The sequence below is a fragment of the Otolemur garnettii genome, unplaced genomic scaffold, assembly GCF_000181295.1.
Source record: "Otolemur garnettii isolate 467f Iridium unplaced genomic scaffold, OtoGar3 scaffold00012, whole genome shotgun sequence".
NCBI lineage: Eukaryota > Metazoa > Chordata > Mammalia > Primates > Galagidae > Otolemur > Otolemur garnettii.
The window spans coordinates 26,540,447-26,551,750 of NW_003852407.1; positions in this window are offsets into that span (position 1 = coordinate 26,540,447).

Sequence of the window (11,304 nt, forward strand, 5' to 3'; positions counted from 1 at the left end):
GACACTTGGAGGATGGGTTTGGGGAGGAGATTGCCCAGGAGAGGCAGCCAGTGGGGCCTGGAAAGCATAGCTTATTAATCAGATGAAACCAGGCCTGAGGGATCAAAACCTGACTGATTTTCAAATTGCTTCCTGATTCAAAAGCCAGTGTTGCCCACCTCAAAATGTGCTGAGAGGTGAAGAGGCCAGGTCCCTCGGCCATTCTGCATGCATTGGGCGGCCATTGAAGTCGGCCGGTGTGCAGAAGCCTCGCAGATGTGCGGAGCCTGGCAGGAGTCACAGCCCGGCTTTGTCACCTTTCATTTCCTGTCCTGGTTCTTATGCAGCTTTAGGCATCTGACGTGCCTGAGTGAAAGCTAATGTGCGCTTTGCAGGAGGAACGAGCTGAGCTCCCCATTAGCCCTGATCAATGCCCCAGTAACTTAGAGAAGTAAACAGTTAGGCTACAGGCTTAACTGGAGAAGTGCACCTCAGCCCCTCGCTCCTGTTCACACCCTTTCTCCTTTCCACCCAATCCAGGATGCGGCTGAAATATAGAAGCTAAGTGGGTTCTTCGCCAGACATGAACACAGTCCATACCACAGCTGCTCCCTCTGTACCATGGGGGATGAGGTTACCAACAAAGCCGCAGGTTCCCCAGCAGACACTGCCCAAATATCCCAGACCTCATTAGCCTGTGGCTACTTTAAAATGCACACACATACACACACACACACACACACACACACACACGCATGAACAGACTTAATTTTTTAAAAGCAAACAAAATTATGGCAAATTATGCCCATAGTTGCCTGAATTCTAGATGGTGACCTTGTACCTGTCATGTCATTTCTTTTTTTTGGAGACGGAGTCTCACTCTGTTGCCTAGGATACAGTACAGTGGTATCATCATAGCTCACTGCAGCCTCTAACCTCTGAGCTCAAGGGATCCTCTTGCCTTAGCCTACTAAATAGTTGGGACTACAGGTGTGTGCCACCATATCCAGTTACGTTTTCTTTTCTTTTCTTTCTTTCTTTTTTTCTTTTTTACAAACAGGATCTCACTAAGTTGCCCAGGCTGGTCTTAAACTCCTGGCCTCAAGTGATCCTTCTACCTTAGCCTCCCAAAGTGCTGGGATTACAAGCAAGAGCGCCCAGCCTGTCCTGTCATTATTGACAGTTCACAAAGACAGGCCCTTGCTCAGGCCCACAAACCAGTCTGTCCACTGTAGCCATCCTGAAGTGACCATCCCCAGTTTAGTCTCAGCTCTGGCTCTCCTTTGTCTTTGCCAACCATATTAACCCAGCACTGCCAGTGCCCACCAGGAGAATTCTGCAGCCATATAGGACTCCAGATGACACACTGCCCTGTGGGAGTGTGACACACTGACTAGGAAGTCAGAGCTATGTCAGATTCTTTGCAGGATGGAAGAGAATGACTTCCTCCCTGGCTGCATCACCCTGCAACATCTGGTCACCAAGGCAGCTCTGTTATGCCAAAAAAATGTTGGCATATGTTTTATCAACTTCTTGGATCACCCCTGGCCTGGAAGGGAGTCCTTACGTAAAATGATTCTGTAACTTTTGGTCCTCATTCCCCTATCCTGAGAAGCTCAAATCTAAACCAGGGAGATCAATGTAGATTCTCCACTGCTCTCTCCTTATTCCCCTTTCTTTCCAGTTTTTCACCCATATTTCTTCCCAGATATTTTCACCCAAAATAAATTTCCTTCCCTTTCCCAAGTTGGAGAACAAAATCCCATATTCTCAATGAAACAGATATTGATAGAGATATAATGAAGGTATTATCTGCATTAATAGCATCTGAGACTCTCCTTAGTCAAAATTTTATATGAAAACCATCTGGGTGCAAGGGTTCACAACTATAATCCCAGCACTGTGGGAGGCCAATGTGGGAGGAACACTTGAATCCAGCTGGGCAACATAGCAAGATCCCATCTCTATAAAATTTTTTTAAAATTATCTAGATGTAGTATGTATGCCTGTAAGTCCCTGTTCGTGGGAAGAGAAGCCAGGAGGGTCATCTGAGCCTAGGAGTTCAAGTCTGCAGTGAACTAAGATGATGTCACTGCACTCCATCCTGGGCAACAGAGCAAGACTCTGTTTCAAAAAAAAAAAATTACAAATACCAACACTTAGCTTTAAAAAGAAAAATCAGCTGACACGTTGAAAAATAGATTTCTTTTGTGAATCATAAATAATGCCTGGATTATGAAATAAATTTAGTCCTGAAAAATTGACTATAGAGCAATTTTCACCAAAATGTACATCATCTCCCCATTAGCATACACCACTGTAATATCAAAAAAATAGCCTCATAAACACAAAAAAGTTCAGGAATAAGGAATGTCCAAGTTTAAATGACATAGAAATTAGGGGGTAAGATAACAATTTGCTGTGGAAGTAGTAGCAAATTTCTTTATTTAAAGAAATAGCGCAACTGAAAGATCGTAAGTAGATGTTTGGGTGCAATTTTAGCAAAGGTAAAGGTGACCCCAACACACACGTACAGCCTTTGTGACCAGAAAAGTCGCCCAGTGGCTAAAAAGAAAGATTTCAAATGTAGATAAACAAGAAAAAAATGTGGCTAGACTCAGGGAATGTGGTGCAATATGAAAATGATAATTTTGTAACCAAAATAATTTAACATTATCCCCTTTTCATAAAATTGCAATAGAACGTCTTATTTGTGGTTAGGCACCAACTAGAACTGAGGTGCAATACCAAATCCAGCCAGTAGATGGTGCTTTCCTAAACGGAGAAAATCCTTTTTTTTTTTTTGAGACGGAGCCTCAAGCTATTCCCCTGGGTAGAATGTCATGGCATCACAGCTCACAGCAACCTCCAACTCCTGGGCTCAAGCGAGTCTCCTGCCTCAGCCTCCCAAGTAGCTGGGACCACAGGCCCCCGCCACAACGCCTGGCCATTTTTTGGTTGCAGCCATCATTGTTGTTTGGCGGGCCCGGGCTGGGGATTCGAACCCACCACCTTAGGTGTATGTGGCTGGCGCCTTAGCCGCTTGAGCCACAGGCGCCGAGCCAAATACTTTTTAAGTTGAAAAGTGTTTTTATGAAGATATTTGAAGTTAGAGCATCATGACTTTATTGGATGCCTTGGAATACAGTTTTTATAATAAGAAACAAGACAATTACATTGATAGAAGCACTGAGAAATGTGGATGTAATAGTAAATATAAGAGAAATATCAATAAAAGAACTATTTAGGAAAGATGGGCAAAAGTTTGTATAGGTAAGATAAGAAAAAAAATTACTCGACTTGGCACCCATAGTACAGTGGTTATGTCGCCAACCACATACACTGAAGCTGGCAGGTTTGAACCGGCCCGGCCCTGCTAAACAACAATGACAACTGCAACAAAAAAATAGCCGGGTGTTGTGGCAGCTGCCTGCTACTTGGGAGGCTGAGGCAAGAGAATCGCTTAAGCCCAAGAGTTAGGGGTTGCTGTGAGCTGTGGTGCCACAGCACTCTACCAAGGGCAGAGTGAGACTCTGTTGCAAAAGAAAATAGAAAAATATTACTCTTTTTTAGTGCATTTTTTTAGGAAAAAATATTTTTAAGGCTTTGGAGGTCCAGGAATGTAATGATTTTTCAAAAAGCCAATAGCAGCCAAGTGACATGGCTCAGGCCTGTAATCCTAGCACTGCTGGAAGCCAAGGCGGGGGGATTGTTCCAGCTCAGGAGTTTGAGACCAGCCTGAGCAAGAGTGAGACTCTGTCTCTATTAAAAATAGAAAAAACTAGCCAGGCACTGTGATGGGAGCCTGTAATCCCAGCTACTTGGGAGGCTGAGGCAAGAGGATCACTTGAATCCAGGAATTTGAGGTTGCTGTGAGCTACAATGAGGCCATGGCATTCTACCCAGAGACATAGAGTGAGATTCAGTCTCCAAAGAATAAAAAATAATAATAACAGGTAAAATTTAAAAATTAATAATTAAAATTTAGATAAAAACCAAATAGCTTGTAAAATCGTTTCAAAGGAAAGATTAGCTAATGACACTAATGAAATACGTACAAAAAAACTTTTACCTTACAGTCTCTGGAGATTTTAAAGAATCCTTAAGAAGTGATTCTTGGAGCTGAAATGTGTACGCGTGCCTGTATGTTGGGGGCGGGGGCTACTTGGTATTGGAGTGGGGAAGTGTGTGTATTTGGGTATGTTGCGGTACATGCACATGTGCGGTGGATGGAGTGCGGTGGATGGAGTGTGCGAACGTGTGCAGTACATGCACATGTGTGGTGGATGGAGTGCAGTGGATGGAGTGTGCAAACGTGTGCGGTATATGCACATGTAGGCGGTGGATGGAGTGTGGAAGGGAGTGGTGTGCGCATGTGTTGAGGTGGGCAAGGTGGGGCGGGAGGCAGAGATTGGGTGGTAGGTACCTGGACATGTCTTTATGTGAGCACCTTGGGGCAACCTTACCTTCTAATAGGGGAAAAGAAGTTATTGTTTCGGCAATTTTAGAGAGTTGATGTAGCCTTAACTGATTTTCTGAGTTTAATTCAATATAGAATATTGAGAAGTGAGGGGGCTGTTATTAGATTTCTTTACTTTGTAACACAAAACAGTCTTAGCATTTATTCAGTGGCAACTGGAACAGAAGGTGAGAAAAACTATGTGGAACTACTGCCATCTGGTGGAGAACAGTGAGACTGCTGCTGCGAAGTCGGGGGAAGTGGATCTCAGGGTTTGGGTTTTGTTGGTTTGGATTTGTTGTTGTTGTTTGGATTTGATTTGATTCGGCTTTTTGTTTGGTCCACTTACCATTCACCTCCTTCCACAAACTCTGACTTATGTGAAGATGGAGTCAGCAGAGCCTCCTTAGTGTCGAGATGTGGGGATGTGGCTCACGCATTGGGACTCCTGGAGTTCAAGTTCTAGCTTCTTTACCTGCTGATTGTGCCACCTGAGACAAGTCATCTACTCTCTTTATTCTTTTTTTTTTTCTTGTGGTGAATATTTTTTAATATTAGGAAAGTTACCCCATGTTTTCCCTCTTTAAATTTTTTTTTCTTTATTCTTTAGTTTCTTTAGTTTCTAAGGAATGAGGTGATTATTCCTGTGATGGGAGCATACATAAGTTTCATACATAAGTTTCTGCCTCATCATTATCTACACAAATCCTGTTTCAGCCTTCTCCAGCCAAAGCCTTGTCTACACGTTGTCGGGGAGAACAGCTGCTCAGCCTGGCCCTGGTAGGGACTGGGCTGCCCCAGAAGACACAGGGCCAAGCACAACGGGAGGGGCACTGCCCTCTCCTGCATCCCCACCGACATCGCTATAAAAGAAACAATCCAGCTGTGTCATTTCACCGCAGCCCACGTTTGTGTTCAGGCTCTTGTTGATTCTGGGCCAAGGATAGACAATGTTTTTTGTTGTCTGTTTTCAGACAGTTTCCTTTCTTGCTGCTATAGAGTGTCATGGCCTCAAAGCTCACAGCAACCTCAAACTCTTAGGCACAAGTGATTCTCTTGCCTCAGCCTCCTGAATAATTAGGACTACAGGCACCTGCCACAATGCCAGGCTAGTTTTAGAGATGGGGTCTCACACTTGCTCAGGCTGGTCTTGAACTCCTAAGTTCAGGCAATCCACCCACCTCGGCCTCTCTGAGTGCTAGGATAGACAACTTCTTAAAGGCTAGGACTCTGCGTACCTTGGGCCCCGGACCCATATAGGGTATGAATCCTGCTGGGGGAATTTTCCTCAATCTAGACAACAGTGTAGAAAATACGGGGCCTTCAGAACTCCAAACCATCCTCCTGAAGCCAGAGGCATAACACCCAAAACTACGGATTGAACTTATACCAGTTGGATTCCAGAAATGAGAGCCTAAGAGGAGCAGAACATCCAACCAACCACATAACTGCCCTAGACTGGGGCGAGGGAATGGGAAGGATGGAGCAATCCTAGAAGAATCTGTCTTCCAGTTTCTTTTTTTGTTTTTTTTTTTTTTTTTTTTGAGACAGGAGCTTCAAGCTGTCCCCCTGGGTAGAGTGCCGTGGCATCTCAGCTCACAGCAACCTCCAACTCCTGGGCTCAAGCGAGTCTTCTGCCTCTGCCTCCCAAGTAGCTGGGACCACAGGCACCCGCCACAACGCCCAGCTATTTTTTTGGTTGCAGCCGTCATTGTTGTTTGGCGGGCCTGGGCTGGATTTGAACCCACCACCTTGGGTGTACGTATGGCGCCTTAGCCACTTGAGCCACAGGCACCGAGCCTGTCTTCCAGTTTCTAAGAGGAAAGTGCTAAACGCCTTCCTAGGGAAGGAAAAAAAATATCTTTTACATCTTTATCCTTTTCAAATAAGGGTGAAGGACAGAGAAATATTTCAACAGATGCCCTAAGCTTTTCCTGCAGTTTTTCTATTGTGGCTGACGCTCTGCGGGCTTTAGTACGGGAGCAGGTAATAGGCAGTATTGAAATCTGAACTGAGAAAGTCGACTCCTCCAGGAATCCTCAACCAACCGTCCTGCTGTATTTAGCATCCTCTTCCATCTCCTCTGATTCTCTAGTAGAAATAAAAGCACCTTTAGAAATGACTATGGGCATGAGCAACCATAAATGTAATTTTTTAAAAAGGCACACTTTGGGCCAAGCACAGTGGCTCCCACCTGTAATTCTACCACTAAGGGAAGCCGAAGCAAGAGGATTGCCTGGATTGGGGGTTCAAGACCAGCCTGAGCAAGAGTGAAACCCTGTCTCTACTAAAAATAGAAAAACTAGCCAGGCGTTGTGGCAGGCACCTGTAATCGCAGCTACTCAGGAGGCTGAGGCAAGAGGATTGCTTGAATCCAAAAGTTTGAGGTTGCTATAAGCTGTGATGCCATGGCACTTTTTTACCCAGGGCAACAGATTGAGACTCTCTCAAACCAAAAATTAAAAAAAGAACTAGTCACGAGGTATTTCATAATAATGTTTATGTCTTCTGTCTCAGCCACCACACAAATAACACAAATATCTGCTTCTCTCTTGCACTCAACTTTCAGAGGCCACATTTCATACACATCAGGGTGGGGAGTGCTTCTCCTGTCAGTTGGCTACCGCTGAAAAGCTCACACTTCCAAATTGTCATCTCATCAGTGGTCAGGAGTCTCGTGGCTCTTCTGGGCTTCTTCCAGGTGGCCCCATTTCTCCTGGGTTTGCCTGAGCATTGTCACCAGCTGTAGGGTCAGCTTCAGGCCTCAGCTATGACAACTTGACTTGCTCCACATGGAGTCTCGAGCTCCAGCAGGCTCGCCCGGGTGTGCTCACGGGCAACAAGGCCAGCCGCAGAACAGATGTGCACTGGCCTCTCAAAGCCTATGCTCGAACCGACAAAGTGTCACTTCCACTGGCAGTTGGCAGCAGCCGAAGGGAGTCACCTTTGATAGGAGGAGCTGCAAACTCACGGGGCAAATGTGAGGTGTGGGTTGGGGAGAGGGCGGGTACCGAAAGAGGTAGAGGAGCATGGCCTTCTGGCCTTCTGGCGGTCTTGCACAGAGTGTGAGGAAAATCGTCAGATCTTCATGACGCCTCCAGTTTTTGAATACCCCTAGAGTAGATGTTTATCATTAAATATCTCCACCCCTCCTCCTGGTAACCATACATGCCTTCATCTGTGGAAACTGCTCCCCCTCTTCTGGTCATATTATTTCCTCCCTCCTTGCCACAGAGATTAGTGTGAAGGAGAAGCGACACAGGTGGGCAGGGCTGGCATCCTCCCTCCCCTCTAGGGACTGTCAGAGACAAGCCCAGTGGGGCCTTCTGACTGTTGGCAGGATTTTTCTCTCACTGTTATTAAGACAGACTCTTCCTACATGATTAAGAGAGACACAAGCACCCATCACTCTAGTCCTGTGTAGAAGAAGCCTGTCTGAGAAAATAAAGTTGTCACAATCCCCAGTTTCAGCCATCACTGGGAGTGGCTCCCACCATGGTCTTCACACACTTTGGCTGTGAGAGCCAGTAAGCTCACCTGTGCCTGGGTGGTTCAAACAGAGCGTCTGTCTCTCATAACTAAAGGAGGCCCAGCTAATGGAGCCCCCACAGCATAAAATGCCCAATAGAAAAGGCGATGTTGGTACTTTTCTGGGGCACGCACTAAAATGGCGCACACTGGGAAGGGGCTGCAACTCAGACGCCCAAGGGGAACAGACAGGCCAGTGGAAGTGATAAGCCAGGAGAATGGCAGTGTGGGGGGTGGGGTCTCCCCCTCCAGGACCCACTGAGCAAACTGTCTTCTTCAGGGAATGTGGGCCCAATGGTGCTAGATCTTCCAACTTTTTCAGAAAAAAGCTAAAAATCCCAATTTAAGGTTCAATTCTTCAGTTTATAAACCATGACAACAGAATCCATGTGTCCTATAGACCAGATGCATCCATGACCCGCTCTCCTGGACCCTGAGTTATGAAACGGACAGTGAGCACAGCAATTGCAGACCAGACTCCCCACTGAATTATACTTTCTTAGACAACTTACTTCCTCCCCTCACTGCCACCACCAACACAGAAATGCTGAGCACTTCATAAGCACTGCCATCCCCCTGGCGAGAAAACTTTGCTGGGATGAGGGTGCTGTGCTCAGCGGGCGGGTCACTCAGCATCCAGCCTCAGGGCACGTGATCTAAATTTGGGCCTGAACTACACAACGAATCACAGTTTGCTATGAACTAGGCAGCTGCCCACGGTGCACTGGAAGCTGGAAATGTGAAATCCCTAAAGGCCAAAGTTGTATTATCTTAGGCTTCAGTGCAGGATGCTTCTCCCAGCTATTTCTCTGCTGTCGATCAGCTCCAAGCCTGCCTTTGTGCGTGCCACACTCCTTACCCAGTGGTTTCCGTTGAGGTTCCACCACTGGAAGGCGCTGCCAACAAATCGGAAGCTGGGAGGTACTAAGAAGAAACCCACATAGCCCATGGAGCTTGAGTGGCACCCCTCCGGCAGAGGTGCACAGCACAGCTCCTGCCTCACTGTCCCCATCAGAGGTACCAGCAACAGCCATGGCTGTCCCCCACCTGGTCCTACCCCCTGGGCTGCCCAAGCCCCAATCACAGGGCAACGTGCATCAGTCAGATATCTAAGTCCCCCTCCAGGGACTTCTCCAAGATCCTGGACTCTAATAACACAACTTCTTTCCTTTTATTCTTTTTTTTTTTTTTTTTTTGAAACAGAGTCTCACTCTGTCCCTCTCCTGGGCCAGAGTGCAGAGGTATCATCATAGCTCATTACAAATTCAAACTCCTGGGCTCAAGTGATCCTCCTGCCTCAGCCTCCAGACCACCAGACCCAGCTAGTATTTCCTTTTTTTTTTAATAGAGACAGTATCTTATTTGCTTAAGCTGGCCTCAAACAATCTTTCTGCCTCAGCCTCCTAGAGTCTAGGATTATAGGCAACCTCAAACCCCTGGGTTTAAGCAATCCTCCTGCCTCAGCCTCTCAAGTAGCTGGGACTCCAGGCATGTGCCACTATGCCTGGCAAATTTTTTAATTTTTTGTAGGGACAGTGTTTCACTAGGTTGCTCAGACTGGTCTCAAACTTTTGGGCTCAAGTAGTCCTCCTATCTTGACCTCCCAGGGCAGCATGGGCAATAGAGCAAGATCCCAGTCTCTAAAAATAAAAATGAATCTTATCATTCATTTCGACCTATAGGTGCCTACAGCTCAGTGGGTAGGGCACCAGCCACATGCACAGAGGCTGGTGGGTTCAAACCTGGCCTGGGCTTGCTAAATGACAACTGCAACAACAACAACAAAAAAAATTAGCTGGGCATTGTGGCAAGTACCTGTAATCCCCGCTACTTGGGAGGCTGAGGCAAGAGAATCGCTTAAGCCCAAGAGTAGAGGTTGCTGTGAGCTGTGACACCACAGCACTATACCAAGGGCAACATAATGAAACTCTGTTTCAAAAAAATAAAAATAAACCTTATTGACTTGGCGCCTGTGGCTCAAGTGGCTAAGGTGCCAGCCACATACACCTAAGGTGGCGGGTTCGAATCCAGTCAGGGCCCGCCAAGCAACAATGATGGCTGCAACCAAAAAATGGCCAGGCGTTGTGGCGGGCGCCTGTGGTCCCAGCTACTTGGGAGGCTGAGGCAGGAGACTCGCTTGAGCCTAGGCGTTGGAGGTTGCTGTGAGCTGCAATGCCACAGTACTCTACCCAGGGGGACAGCTTGAAGCTCTGTCTCAAAAACAAACAAACAAAATAAATAAATAAATAAACCTTACCTTATGTGGTAATTACTCATTCTAGAGTAAGAGCCTTCATTTTATTAAAGGATTCTCCTCCCAATATCTTTTTGTTGTTATTGTCGGGTTTTGTTTTTTTCTCCTGAGGATGTCTTTACAAGTTTAGACATATAAACATGTTTCCAGAAAATAGGATATTATTTTTTGTTCTCTAGAAACATCTATACCAAACTAATAATTACGGCTGCCTCTTGGATATAGGAATTATATTATTATTGTCTTTTATTCTTATAATAAGGGCATATTACTTTTATTATCCTGAAAAACATATTTTAAAGTTCCTCCAGGGCAAATTTAAAAGCCTTAAATTTTAATACTAGGATTCACATTTCATTTTAATGAAAATGCCTGCTTATGCCTTTTACTAAGCATCTATGGAGTGCCCAGCAGTATGCTAAGAGAATTCCAGAGTAAAACTCCTTTTCTTATGGAATCCAAATCTTTTTTTTCTTTTTTTGCAGTTTTTGGCCAGGGCTGGGTTTGAACCCAGCATCTCCAGCATATGGGGCCAGCACCTCACTCGTTTGAGCCACAGGCACCACCTTGGAATCCAAATCTTAATGGCAAGATTCATAGGCATCTGGCCATGCACCGTGGGTCACACCTATAATCCTAGCACTCTGGGAAGCCAAGGAGGGTGGGTTGCTTGAGCTCAGGAATTCAAGACCAGCCTGAGCAAGGGTGAGACATCTGTCTCTACTAAAAAATAGAAAAAACTTTAGCCAGGCATCATGGTGGGTGCCTGTAGTCCCAGCTATTTGGCAGGCTGGGGGAGGAGGATCACTTGAGCCCACGAGTTTGAGGTTGCTATAAGCTATGATGAAGCCACAGAACTCTACTCAGGGCAACAGAGTAAAAATATATATATATATTTGTAGGCATCTTTGCAATAAGTAGCTAATATATATACGACAAACTCTTTTTTTTTTGAGACAGAGCCTCAAGCTTTCCCCCTGGGTAGAGTACTGTGGCATTACAGCTCACAGCAACCTCCAACTCCTGGGCTCAAGCGAGTCTCCTGCCTCTGCCTCCCAAGTAGCTGGGACCACAGGCGCCCGCC